Genomic DNA, 14,423 nt, shown 5'->3' on the forward strand with positions numbered 1-14,423 from the left:
CAAATATGATTTTGTGAGGAATTTTTGTAGCGGTCTTAAACAAAAAAAGATCAGACACTGGTAAAATGCCAGAGTCATATCTTTAACTTCAAAACAAATTATCCTTTCTAGAGGTCATTAGGACTGCTGAAAATGCACTTTTTCTATGCAGCAGCAATATTATAGTGTAAAATGATCTATCAAGTAGCAAATGGGCAACACAAAGCAATGCTAAATAATTTAATGCTCAGCTTGTCATCACATGCACAGCAGGTTATCTTTATTACCTGCAACAAGTCTTAAATATAATACTTATTCCCAAAAGAAATTAGTCACACATAATTTATTACAGTGAGCCATCATATGAAATATACCTTAAATACTAGGCACCTTGACAATACCAAACTAGGCCATGACAAGCAAAATGATAAATAAATAGGTGGCTAACTATATAAATTGCCTAATATATAAGCCGTTTCACAGCTTGCAAGCATTCTTACTCTAAGTATTCACATAACTTAATTCTATCCATTTTATATTTTTCTGCAACCAACACAGACATTTGGGTTCATCATTATGACAGTGCAGAAATATACCATCTCTCCTGTTCTCATCCAGTACATTTCAGTCTAAGCATTTCTGAATCATGTATTGCCACAGCCAGCTCCAAGTTACCCAAAAAGCTGAGGATTATGAAATGTAGCTTTTTTCTAAATACATGGAACTCAAAATCACATTTTCAAATTCTTTTTGTTTTATAAAACCTGGAATTCCTAAATAAACAAAAAAGAATCCCCTCTATAAATATTGTAGAATTCTCCAAAGAGTATAAGAGAATAAAGAGTGCATTTTCATAGGACACTATAGTCCTCTATTTAACAACATTTTAATAAAATAGGTTTAATTTCTTCAATGATAAAATTACATGTAGGTTTTTACATATGGAACCTTTAACAAAATGTTGAATTCCTGCAGAATGAAAATCCTGTTTTTCTCTACCCCAGTCTGTTTGGGTACATGATGGCAAGTAAACAATTTCCTCTGAAAACTCTCTCCTACACAGCTGTAATGTATGAAACCCATTTCACAGGAAGATCAGTAAATACTGCAACTCTCATTATACAATTATGTGTTCTGTTGCTACTTTCTCATGGGATGGAGTTACAAGTGCACTGAGAGCCTATAATGGCTTCAGAACTGCCCACTAAAATTTTAAAGCATGATATTCATCCTTCAAAAGTTCTTCAGCTAATACTGACTACAATGAATTTGTCTTTTCATTTGTGATTAGGAAACAGCTGGTATGGTAGCAATTTGTCTACGGTTTGTTACAAATAGGAAACTGAAGAGGTTAGTGGTTAGTAAGTAACAATAGGTACTTTTGCAATCTAGAACAGAACCAGGAGTTACGCAATGGAGGTAAAAGCAAAGTGCTACAGAACAAAAGGCCAATAGTACTTTTACTAGATTCTGCCAACATTTTCACTCTCCACTCATATTCCAAAATCTCATAACTTTTATAGTGAAATTATCAACAAAATTCATACTACTTAACTAAAAATCCTTTCTAATGTGTAGGAATCACATTTGAATTGGGAGTAATATTTGTGAAAGGCATCAAAAGCACATAGATAGAAAACATGTTACCTTTTCTTTAACACTAAATAAAATTAAAAAATGATCAATAAGGTGTTATAGCTGAACTTTAAAGCAGGGCTGTATAACAGCCCACAAAAGGTTAATTTGTAGTCCCTGGGCTCTCACCTGGCCTACTGCCCTCCTAATTGCTCTGGCTGCTCTCTGGCTTTCACCTCCCTCCTCTAGCTTCCACTTCCTGCCCCCACTCCAGGGGGCAGAACAGGGTGGCCCAGCCCTGCTGCGGTGGGAGCATGACCTGTGGCATCCTGCTTTGAAGTTAAGTGCCTCCAACTGTTTTGTCAGCGTGCACTAATACACTTCAACCAGATACCCGATGTCCAAGCTCTGCCAGCCTTTAGCCCCATGCGAAATGCATTCAAACCCCTTTTTTTGCATAGGAGAACTCTTTTATAAGTGAAACCACATCCCAGACACCTCATATACCCAACTGTCAGTGGGGACCAAGTACACACAACCACAAGTCAATGCTTATTTGTGGCTCTGGTAATTCCAGAACAGGGAGCTGTTGAAATCAGAACACGGTTGACACATTACTAAGCAAAGGTGCAGAACAGTAATAAGGAAAACTGATATTTCTCGCAAAACATTGGTGTTGGAATAAAAAAAACCCAAATGCACCTTGATAACTAACCATAATGTGACATATTTATATTGCATATGGAAGAGCTGGGTCCTAGTATTATAAATTTTATGAATACTGTATTGCCAAACTGTCCAGCCATTTACTACATGCAGGAAGAAACATCAACTCCAAAGTATGGACAAGACTCTTAATAAGACTAAGTTGTGTCCGCATGTGAGACAGACTTAAATATTATTGCATATTAAGGCAGATTTCTTTGACATTCCCTTACATCAGGGTGGAATATTGCTATCATGGTATTACTCAATGTATAAATACAAATAAATTCTAGAAATAAATTCTAGAAGAAATAAATATCACACAATCAACAAATAAAAGTAACCTATGGTATAAAGGAAAAAACAGGTAATTATATAATTAAAGACATCATGTCCATTCTCCAACCTGCTAATTAGTTAGCCTACCACCTTTTGTGTTTGCCCCTAACAGAGGGTATTTCTACCACAGATAGATTTCTGAAGTTAATGGGCTCATTAAGTTACTGCAAAAAAAATCATTATTGGGATATTCATTTTTAAGTCAATTTATCCAAAAGATGAACCTTTTTAATTAGTCAGAAACACACACACCAACCCCCCATTCAAGTCACAGAACAGCTAGATAGCGTATCTTGTTGATACACCTCCTACTAATAATAATACTACTGTATTTACTCAGATGAGGGTTTTTTTGGTTGTTTTTTTTTACCATGGGGAAAAAAGCCTCAACTTGGATTTGAATACAAAGCAGTGGGGGAGCAGGCAGCTGCTGTGATGCCACCTTAAGCCCCAACCCAGTCTGGGCCAGTGCCACAGCTGCTGTCTACCTTTGCCACCCATCTGCCTCACCCCACTGTCTCCTCACACAGCCTTTGACACCTCTCCCCATCCCTCTGCCACCTCTGTCCCATCTGTCTCCCCTCCATCTGTGCACTGCCCCACCTGCCCACCATGGTGTCGCGCCCTTCCTATAGGCTCTACTCCCCCAGCTGCCCATCACTCCTGACACTTACCCTCAGGCTCTGGCATGTGTTTGGCTCCAGCCTGTCTGGCCCAGTAACAGCTGCTGCAGAAGAGGCAGCTCCAGCTGGGCCCTAGAGCTTGGGGGTGTGTGTGAGAGTCTTAAATTCAGAGCTAGCTTTGATTCAGGTAGAAACAGTAACATTCTAGACAGCTCTAGAAATACGCAGTAACCTAAATACTATTTCATTAATTATTCTTTTACAGATATAAAATAGCTATAAAATTACTTAAAAATTCATCATCTTAGGATCATGCTGATACTGATATTGTACAATAATATATGATCATCATCACGTTTCATAGTTGGTAGGGTCAGAAGGGACCTGAGCAGATCATCAAGTCCAACCCCCTGCCGTGGCAGGAAAGAGTACTGGGGTCAAACAACCCTGGCAAGGTGTTTGTTTAGCCTCCTCTTAAAGACCCCCAGGGTAGTAGCCAGCGCCACTTCTCTTGGAAGTTGGTTCCAGATCTTAGTCACCCTGACAGTGAAGTAGCACCTCCTGATGTCTAGTCTGAATCTACCCTCTGCCAGCTTGTGACCGTTTATTACTTGTCACTCCTGGTAGTGCTCGGGGGAACAGGGACTCTCCCAATGCCTGCTGGTCCCCTCTGACTAGTTTGTAAACGGCCACTAGATCCTCCCTCAGCCTTCTCTTGTGGAGGCTGAACAGGTTCAGGTCCCTTAGCCTCTCCTTGTAGGGCCTGCCGCCCTGCCCCCTGATCATGTGAATGGCCCTCCTCTGGACCTTCTCCATGTTGTCCACATCCCTCCTGAAGTGTGGCACCCAGAACTGGACACAGTACTCCAACTGCAGCCTGACTAGTGCTGCATAGAGGGGGAGGATCACCTCCTTGGACCTGCTTGAGATGCATCTGTGGATGCATGACAAGGTACGGTTGGCCTTCCTGACCGCGTCCCCACACTATTGGCCCATGTTTATTTTGGTATCAATAATGACCCCAAGATCCTTTTCTGCCTCTGCACTGACAAGAAGGGAGTTCCCCAGCCTGTAGGCCTGCTGCTGGTTCTTCCTCCCCAGGTGCAGTACCCTGCACTTGTCAGTATTGAAACCCATCCTGCTCTCATCCGCCCACCCCTGTAACCTGTCCAGGTCTGATTACAGCCTATTCCTCCCGTCTAGCGTGTCCACTTCCCCCCACATCTTAGTGTCATCTGTGAATTTGAACAGGGTGCTTTTCACCCCCTCATCCAAGTCGCTGATGAAGATGTTGAACAGTGCGGGCCTGAAGACCGAGCCCTGTGGAACCCCACTGCCCACATCCCTCCAGGTCAAATAAGACCCGTCCTCCACCACTCTCTGGGTGCGACCCTCCAGCCAGTTAGTGACCCAATTGACTGTGTAGGTGTCAACGCCACAGTCCCCTAGTTTTTTTAATGAGAATGGGGTGAGAGACAGTGTTGAAGGCCTTCCTGAAGTCCAGAAAGACTACGTCCACTGCTACCCCTGCATCTAAGGATTTTGTGACCTGGTCGTAGAGGGCCACCAGGTTGGTCTGACAGGACCTGCCTCTAATGAACCCATGCTGGTTGCCCCTAAGCATTATCTCCCCTGCTGGCCCCTCGCGGACATGTGCCAGGATAATTCTCTCAAAAAGCTTACCCAAAATCGAGGTAAGACTAACTGGCCTATAGTTTCCTGGGTCTTCCTTCCTCCCTTTTTTGAAAATGGGAACCACATTGACCCTTTTCCAGTCCTCTGGCACCACACCAGAGCACCACGAGTGCTCTTAAAGCCGTGCCAGGGGTCCCACAATGACCTCTGCTAATTCCCTCAGCACCCTGGGGTGGAGATCGTCAGGACCAGCTGATTTAAATACGTCCAGTCCCTCCAGAAGTTCCCTAAGTCCTCACTGACCCTAGGCCTGGGTGCGCCTCCCCTGGAGCCTACGGGGGTCCCAGTGTGGGGGGTGACCCGGTCCCTGCTCAGAAAAATGGAGACAAAGAAATTGTTAAATAGGTTAGGCTTTGTCATCTGGAGCGATGACCATGTCCTAGCATGCTTTGCAGGGGCCCCACATTACCCGGTACCTTCTTTTTACCGCCTATGTATTTAAAAAAAGACCTGGATCAAGGACAACAAGAAGTAGCTAGTTCCAGTTCCATCTCCACCTTGGCCTTCCTGACTGCCCCCCTACAGCCCCGAGCAACCGAGGCATAGTCTTCCCTGGTGATGGCCCCTCCCTTCCATTGGGTGTACACCTCCTTTTTAGCTAGTAGATGTTCCCATATGCTTTTGGTGAGCCATAGGGGCTTTTGCACCCTCTTGCCCCCTTTGATCCATGTTGGGATTACCTCCCTTTGAGCTTAGAGGATCGTCTCCTTAAGGAACGACCACTCTTCTTGGACACCTGACTTCTCTCCCCTCCGGGACCTCAGTGCGGATTGAAATCCGCCCTCCTGAAGTCCAGGCCTGCTGCCTTGCTGCAGGCCTTTTCCACCTTACACTGGATGGTGAATTCCAGCAGGTGATGATCACTGTCGCCCAGGTGGTCGAGCCTATGTACTAGCCTATCTTCATGATGACATGGAAATTGTACTAGACTACCTTTATCACTGTGGTGATGATAATGAAAAATAATTTGTCTACATGCCGAGTTGGCAGGTAATTTTGCAAGGTTGAATCAGATCACGTTCTCTGTAAATGAGTACTGGACTGATACGTTGCTCAGTACTATAAATTTGTAGAAGTCACAACATTCAAACACCAAAAATGGCAACAGTAATTTGGTTACCAAAGCCCCTGACATCATATCAAGGAAAATTAAGTGACCTACTTAGAAAAAAAAAACCTCTGGTTTACCCATAAGTCATTTGGAGAAGTTACTTTAAGGACTGGTCCTAAAATAAGAACACTAGAATATCACTCATTCCAGGATATAAGTAAGCCACAAATCAAATGAAATTGAGGGAGGTGCAATGAGTCTCAGTATTGAATTTGCAGTATCTGTGATTGTCAAACAGGCCATCATTGAAAGAGACACTCCAGATCTACTATAGAATGCTTTTCTCCAAAATGTGTGGGTGTACATAAATGCTGAGCTCTGTAAGTATGTAACTGTAAATTTTAATTATGAGCAACAGTTATAACTTTAGTAGACTTTAATTCCTCTGCCTATCTCCAGGTATGCATAATTTGTTTTTGGGGGGTGAGGGGGTGAAGGGGAAATAAAGATTATCCTTAATAATCCTTCCTCTAAGCAATCCCCCATCCCAAAAAATGAAGTTTTAATCATGGCTTATTACTCCAAGGATGAGCAGTGATAAATAATGTAAGCCACTTCGCAGTTTATTTTATTTGCAATGTTCTTCCCAGACCCGTATGATTTCTATTTATTAATAATTACCATTTGATCCCTCATTGCTGTTCCAATACCTTGTCTCTCTCTACCCATGCAGGTAGAATTTACTTTGGGTATTCAGGTAACAATAAGATAAAGATCGAGTAAACCAAGATCGTCTGCTTCTACTCAGTAGTGAAAATTAAAAGCAAGCGTTGCAGTAACTTACAATAATCATTATCTTACATTTTATTTTTAAATTAATATTGAGCAAGAAGTCCAAAAACATTTCTGCACCATTTGGTACAAAAATAGATGTACGATCAATAAACAGATATACTGTCCTAGACTCCAAACGTTATATTCTAACAGCAGTGAGAAAAAGCACATTTGATAATACTAGTAATAATCCTTTTCCTGTACTTGTGACAATATAGCACCCCGTACATTATGGTCTATGTTAGGGGTTCTCAAAGTTTTTATGCTGCAGCCCGGCAAACTGCAGCCCGGCAGTCACGGCTAACTGAGGCTGGAATTTCCAGCCAGCAGACAGGTAAGGATACCCCCAACCCCTGAGCGGGGTGGGGAAGTAGGGGGCCAAACCCTGCACTGCCACAGGCCCTGAGGAAAGAGCCGCAGCCTCTCTGCCTAGCTTTGGGGGGGACCACGGTTTGTCGGTTCATGGCCTTTTCCAGTCTGGCAGCCAACCTGCCGTGGCCCGGGGATTGAGAACCCCTGGTCTATGCACTCAGTCACACTAATTCAATCAGAAACATGAAACCCCACTCAAATTCCCTAGCAGCAAGTGCCTGTTTTTCACCACAAAGTGCTACAGAAGCCCAGAGTACTACAATTTTAACTATTTTTGAACAACTCCTTTTTTCTTAGGAGTCAGATTGACTAACATGTCTAAGGAGAAACATAACCAATATATTCCAGAGAGGGTCTTCCAATCTATAATATTTAGTCTGTGGTTAACAGTTCTAATCAATTTTATTCCTACAGGGTTGCTGTAAAAATTTAATAGGATGATCATTACTTCTGCTCCTTTGGTGACTATGCAAGACAATCAATGCACAAACCTATTTTAAGTACTTAACCACACCTATTTAAGAATGCCTTAAAAAATAAACTATATTTCTAACGGACTCCTCCAACTTTAAGACAAGAGAAAGGTCTGTTCATTCTCATCTTTTGGTCCTATAGCTGTACTAAAATTATCAGGCAACTTCGATGAATTTGCACAGTTATTAATTGACAGAATTCATCTTGATTTACTGACCTTAGAGAAATAAAATCAGAATATATCTTTAGTTTTAAACTTTATTTACTAGACAAATTATATATATTTTTGGAGTCCGACCCTGCACTTCCTGAACTCTTAAAACTTCCCCCGACTTAAAAGGGGACACAACTGCACAAGGACTGAAGGTCTGAAGGTTTGGCAACCTGTTAAGAAGCCAAGACTTATGTCATAATATAACATAAATAGGATTCAAACAACGTAAAATATTTTACAAAGGACAGAACTTTAATACATGAATAAGAAGTATTAAGAAACAGATCCTGCTGCTGTAAAAAACCAGGATCTGAAAAATCTTAGCTGCGTATAGTTTCATAGTTGGTAGGGTCGGAAGGGACCTAGAGCAGATCAAGTCCGACCCCCTGCCATGGACAGGAAAGAATGCTGGGGTCAAACAACCCCAACTAGGTGATTATCTAGCCTCGTTTTGAAGACCCCCAGGGTAGGAACGAGCACCACTTCCCTTGGAAGTTGGGTCCAGATCCTAGTCGCCCTGACTGGGAAGTAGTGCTTCCTTCTGTTTAGCCTGATCCTACTCTCTTAGAATGCTACTCTTAGAATAATTTGAAAATAAATCTTGGCAACTGTGGTTAAGCAGATTATCTAAATGCTCTAAAGATTTTATAATGATTCTACATATAAAAAAAAAATCTTAGCTTCTGCAGGACTATACTGAAACAATTATTCCCTACTTACAGAAAAAGTCTGATTAGTAACGGTAACTGAAGAAAGGGTGATGACAATCCTTTAGATTACATGGCTTTTCCCAGTAGTTTCTCTCTACTTAAGATGTTAGGCTGCAATGTCCTCTGTTATGTTGTGGTGTGCCTATGGAGTAAATTCTTACTTAACAAAACCACGTGAAGCAATTCTGGCCTACTGCTCTGGCTGGATAATTCTTTGATGACTCCAAATATGGAGTATGTTCAGAGCTGGAATTCATCCTTGCTCTCTCATTCTACAGATAAACGTAAGAATGTAGAGCTCACTTTCATTCAAACCAAACAAATACAAGAAACCAGATAAAATGCTAGCTAAATGTTAATGTTTAGAATATTTTACTATTAGAGAAAAAAATGAAGTAGGAAACTTAGCCATATGAATTCTAATTGTTATTAAAAAGCAGCACTAGAATTTATCCAGAATATTTCACATTACATGCTGCTTAGTTACTGAACCATAAGGCCTTGGTCTTTTAAACAAATAATCTATAGTAGCATAAATAAAGTTTAAGCACATGAAAGTGTTTTCCAAATCAGGATCTAACCTTTTGAAATTCTGTATATTTATTATTATACAGAATAACATTATATGCATAATAATAAATAACCTGAATATTTTTTTGCTGGTAAATATATCATTTCTTTACAGCATAGTGTTTAACCGCTGCAAAATTAAAAGTGGAATTTTAATTTTAGAAAGAATCTTCCAGTACAATGAATTTCTAATGTTGGAACTTGGTCAACTAGCAAACTAGACAAGTAGGCAGAAAGAACCCAGTTTCAGCATCTCTGCTCTTACTCTTACATATGAAAAGATCAACATGAGCCCGTTACAAATGCTTAAACATGCCCTATCACAGAAGAACAACAACAAGCATTTGGTGATGGTTAACCTTTGTGAAGAAAGCAAGACAATTTCTGGCATTACAACACAAAAAAGTAATGTATTCATGATTTAAAGGTATAGCCATAATCATTTAATACCCACCAAATTCACCCACATTAAACCAGAACTTAAAAAAAGGATCAAGTCAGTTGCTCAACAGATCTCATATACGCCAACAATTGTGCAGAAAAGGAAGCAAAGTTTGGCTAAGGTCTGCCTTCTGGCACTTTCTCTTCAGTACCCTGCTATTTGCCCATCCAAGCAGTCCATTCCTTGTAGCCTTGAACAGGGTTTTCCTGGTTGTCTTCTCACTTCCCCTTCAAAGCTTCCCAAGTGCAAGCTCCTCCAACTGAAGCAATGTTAACAGCCCTTCTGCAGACAGCGCTCTGCCGTTTTATACACCCATGTCATTTAGCCTGGCCTGCTGGCAGAACAGGACCAGGAGATACTCAAAACGCTAATTGCTGCAGGAGCATGATATGCACTGCCTCTTCCAGCATGGCTCAAACTCGTTTTTTGTTTTAATAAGCCAAAAATCAATTGATAAATAAAACCCCATCCGTTTGCTAACTTACAGGATGTGAATGCCAGATCCCTCTCCTCTGCAAGGCTTGTGAAAACCTACCAGCAGCAAAGAAGGAATCAACCCCAAGCTGCGAATTACAGGGGAGCTTGGGGAGGCTGAGCCCCCCCCATAAGAGGCAAGAGCCTCCTTGTAAGATTTGAAAATCATAGGGGGGGGGGGGGGGGTCTCCGATCCGATTGCTCCTTCCAATAAACTGGTTTAATATTTTTTGCAGACCTGCCCCAGGAGTCAAAGTGTAATTTGAATGCTGGTCAACCCTGAGTACTGGACACCCCAGACCTATCCGCTCCTCTCTGCTTTTACCTTTGTTGAGCATCCCCCAGAAAAGCGTTATCTCCAGAAAAGTATTGGCAGGGGCTGGCACGAAAGAAGGCGGCCTGTTGTCTTCAGTGACAAGGCACCTCTACCTCCCGCCTTGACCGAAAGGAGGACAGGGAAAGCCGGGCCACAGCTGGAAGCCATCCACTTCGGGATGAGTTTGCTTTCATTTCCTCCCCGTGGAGGGGGTGCTGCTCCCCAGGCCGGCGGCTCATTCCTGCCTCACCGTCCTTCCCCGCCAGGCTCGCTGGCACCTGCCCGGGCCGCGAGGAGCGGGTCCGGCTGAGCACCGAGGGGCGCGGGCGGCGCTGCCCGCCTCTCCTCGCCCTCTGTGCCGAGCGGGGCGCGGGGGCAGGCACCGCACCGACGCGAGCTGCCCTCCCGGGGCCGCGCTCCCACGCGAGGGGCGATCATGCTCACCTGGCGCCCGCGAGGAGCCCGCTGCCTGGCCGGCTCAGGGCGCGGTCGGTGGGGCCGTGCTGCGGGGATCGCGCCGCGACTCCTCCCTCCTTCCCTCCCGGGGCGGGGAGCGGCGCCGAGGGCCGCGCAGGCGGGGGAGCGGCGGCGGGCGCAGGCCGCACGACTCCGGAGCGCGGGGGCAGGAAGGAGTCGCGGCGGCGGCCTGTGCGGCAGCGCCGAGCTCCCCCGGCCTCGACCTCGGCCTCGGCCCGCCCCGCTGCCAACTTCAGGGCGCGGGGCCACCGGGAGGCCGCGCCGAGACACGAGCAGGGGCCCAGTCCCTTGGCGGGCGGGAAGACTCCGTTTCTCTGGCCTTGGCCGATTAGCTGAGCCGGGCGGACTCCCTCGTCCTCCTGGATGAGTGACTTTCATACCCCGGTGCCCGGGCTGCCTCGGGAGCCTTTTTAGGGATCTTATTGAACAGGACCAGCGAGAGAAACCCAGGGATTCCCACTTAAGAGTTCCTAGTGCTAGAAACAGACTGCCCTGGTGCCGTCTTTTTGAGTTTGAGCCATAGAAAAATTGCCCCATTCTTTTTCCAGAGTCAAAAAAATGAGTGAAAGCCCAGCGCTGGCACCTTCTCAGCATAACGGGCTGCCTCAAGCCTAGAAAGGCTGAGTGAGGACCTAGTTGGTTAGCATCCTTCCCCTCTCAGGCTTGTGTCTTCAGCAGTTGCTGTGTGTAACCACAGCCAGGCAGAATCCCGCGGCTCCCCCTCCAGGGAAACCTAAGGGCAAATGGACTCAGAGCTGAGGGACGAGCTGCAGCGGGGATGGAGAGCAAGGGCCTAGGGCGCAGCCCCACTGTACATAATGCAGGGGACGGAGGAAGTAGCAACTTGCTTGTAAGGTCTCCCTCCAGGTCTTACACAGGTATACTGCAAGGCACCGAATGTAGCTCCCTTAACACTTGAAAGAGCTAACTTTATCCTACTGGTATTTATTACTCAGTTTCACCTTCAGGTTATAGGCCCGGGCTTCAGATATGGCACTCGGATCACATTCTCCCTCCTTTCCTTTTTGTTCATCTATATGTGTAAGCTCACTACAATGAGGCTGAAGCACTTAAAAGTGTATGTATTTTCTGGGTGTTGGTTTGATATAACGGCATTCTATAACTTCCACTTCCACTATATTTTTTAATAGATTAGGATGCTAGTAGGATGAAGTTTACTTTAATGCAAGGCTTTGTTTCCAAGAGCTGAAAGACTCCCTCGCTTACATGACAGGAGTTTCACAGATCAAGTATTGATTTAGGCCCTGATCTTGATTTTAGATCACTGAAGCATTCTGCATCTTGGGGAAGAAAGAACACGTTATCTATATGCTTTGTTTTATGGAAAAATGGAAATTGTTATAGCAAATGTTAACAGTCCTCTGAATACCACCTAAATATATTGCATGCTAGTAAAAGCAGCTATGTTTTCACTCCTGAAATCTGAAGTCTTATCATTGTGTCCCCAAAAGAGAAGCAGTCCAGCTGTGGAGCTGCCCCAGCCCCACTGCATACCCAGGGGGCTGCAGGACATGCCATGACTGGATAGTGCCTGGGCCAGGTGGGACCGAGGGACCTGCCACAGGCCGGACAAAGATGCACCACGGTCCGTATTTTGCCCACCTCTGCTCTAATGGGGCAAATTGAAAGATACACATATCTAATTGAAGTGAGCTCCAACCCATGGAAACTAAATTAGAGAAAGATATATAGCACACAAGCAAGATTATAAATGTGCGCATCTACCCTGCCTTCTGCTTGAGTTCAGACTAATACCTCTCTCAACTCATTTTTATTGACAATATGGTTAGATTGGTGTTATACTGATTTTTTTTTCTGTTTAATTTTGTTAACTTAGCTATAATGCTAATGAAGAAAAGACTTCTGCTAGAACTGTAATAAAGACAGTGGTTGGCTGAAATATGCAACTTAAAGAAGTCAATTTGTTGTTTTATCCCCATAATGCAGAGTGGCTAAGTGTGAGTGTGCATTGCAGTGTTCAGCTTGAATGTGATTCAGCTTCTCAGAAACATCAAACAAACAATTACAGGAATGAACTGCTGTAGATGTTACAAAGTTCTTGGTTACAAACACCAGATATGATCAATGAAAAAGGGCATAGTTCAGTACTCCCAAGATGATAAAAGGAACAAGCAGTTCATGTTTTTAGCATGTTTGAAAGTAGTTAGGCCAGAGGCAAAAGCTTAGCTGTGTAGACTATTAAAAAGAATAGTAGTGATGAGAACTTACTGTTTCTATTGTGGCAACTTGCAGAAGGCCCAGACAGGGTAAGGACTCCACTGTGCTCAGTGATGTATAGCCTATACAGCAAGAGAACACCATTCAGAAAAACAGGGTAATCACAGCCAGTTGTGTACGAGTCAGATCCCCCACTTCTTCTAATGTAGGGGCAGGTAAAGTCCAGCAGCCCTCAGTAGATTCCTTTTCCTAACAACCCCTGCCCGCATCATTGCAGGCAGTTTCCCTGGAGATGCCAGGAGAGGTGAAGCCATGACAGTGCAGGGCCAGGATTTCCATGGAGACCTGCCCAGGCAGTGCAAGCTGGGCATGTGGCTGGGCAGGAAGCTGCTCTGGGGCTGGGATTCTGCGGTGGTGACAGCATGGTCTGGAGCCGAGGCAGAGCTGCAATCTGCTGCTTGTATTCCCTGCCTGGGGCATGTGGGCAGCGAGGCAGAGCTGTGATCTGCTGCCTGCACACCCCTGCTGCTGGGAAATGGAGTCGAGCCTCCAGCCGCATCTGCCATTTTGCCCACCCATCTAACCAAACTTACACACTTACCAATGTCTTCAAATGACCATTATGGTAGATGCAGCCTAGGAAAAAAGAAAAGCAGCTCTGTAGTACAAGAGAAATGTTCATGCTGGATGATATTTCTGGCTGCACCAGCTTTAGGGCTACTTCATATCAACAGTAGCCAATGGTACTGGGTGACTAAGTTCATCCAGTTTGTATTTGTTACTCAGTATTAGTCAGTTTATTCAATATGACAAAACTCTTCAATATGACAGTTCTTTTTCCCAAAAAATTTGTAGATAGAATTTACCATTTACTAATTTTTCAACAGCACATTTCAGCAACAATGCCTGTAGTTTTTGTGTCTTAATCCTTCGAGGCATGTAAGAAAAATACTGTAGATGTAATTTTTAAATGTTTTTAATGTTCTGCAGTACAATTTAAGAAACTAAAATTATTAATTTTTTACCACCGAATTCAATTTTACTTTTTTCAAACCATTATTCCTAATCCAAGAACCAAAGGACACATTATGTTCAGCCAAATTAGTTAATACAACAGGGAATGCACAGAGCATTGCAGTGAACAAAACCATTAATTATTCTGCCCCTTATGTAGCCTATAAATCAATGCGTGTATTGACCTATTTCAAAATCCTGTAAACCTTGGTTATAGTCTTTCCACGATTTTATAATTGCATTGACTTTGTATGGTATATTTGTAACATACAGTTGCTCTACTGAAATTTGTGGACTTCTGCCCATAGAACCTCATTAATTTAGCTACACTGTTTCCAGTTCAGCAGGCAGTGCATGCAA

General features: G+C 43.8%; 1 protein-coding gene across 4 annotated transcripts in view; it reads right to left on the minus strand.

Annotated features, from left to right (window-relative positions):
- HEATR5A (HEAT repeat containing 5A) overlaps positions 1-13,738 on the minus strand; it is a 131,776-nt gene extending 118,038 nt beyond the window's left edge. The window contains exons 1-2 of one of the 4 annotated variants that reach the window (XM_059723022.1): positions 13,651-13,738; positions 13,101-13,171 (exon numbers count right to left, since the gene is read on the minus strand). The gene's annotated coding sequence lies outside the window, so the exon portion shown is untranslated. Of the gene's footprint in view, positions 1-10,382; positions 10,550-10,817; positions 10,928-13,100; positions 13,172-13,650 lie in introns of those variants that run through there. The other 3 variants (XM_019488779.2, XM_006263021.4, XM_059723023.1) reach the window with 3 other exon arrangements.
- Positions 13,739-14,423: the final 685 nt, after the last annotated feature.

Source organism: Alligator mississippiensis, chromosome 2 (genome assembly GCF_030867095.1).
Source record: "Alligator mississippiensis isolate rAllMis1 chromosome 2, rAllMis1, whole genome shotgun sequence".
NCBI classification, from domain to species: Eukaryota; Metazoa; Chordata; order Crocodylia; family Alligatoridae; genus Alligator; species Alligator mississippiensis.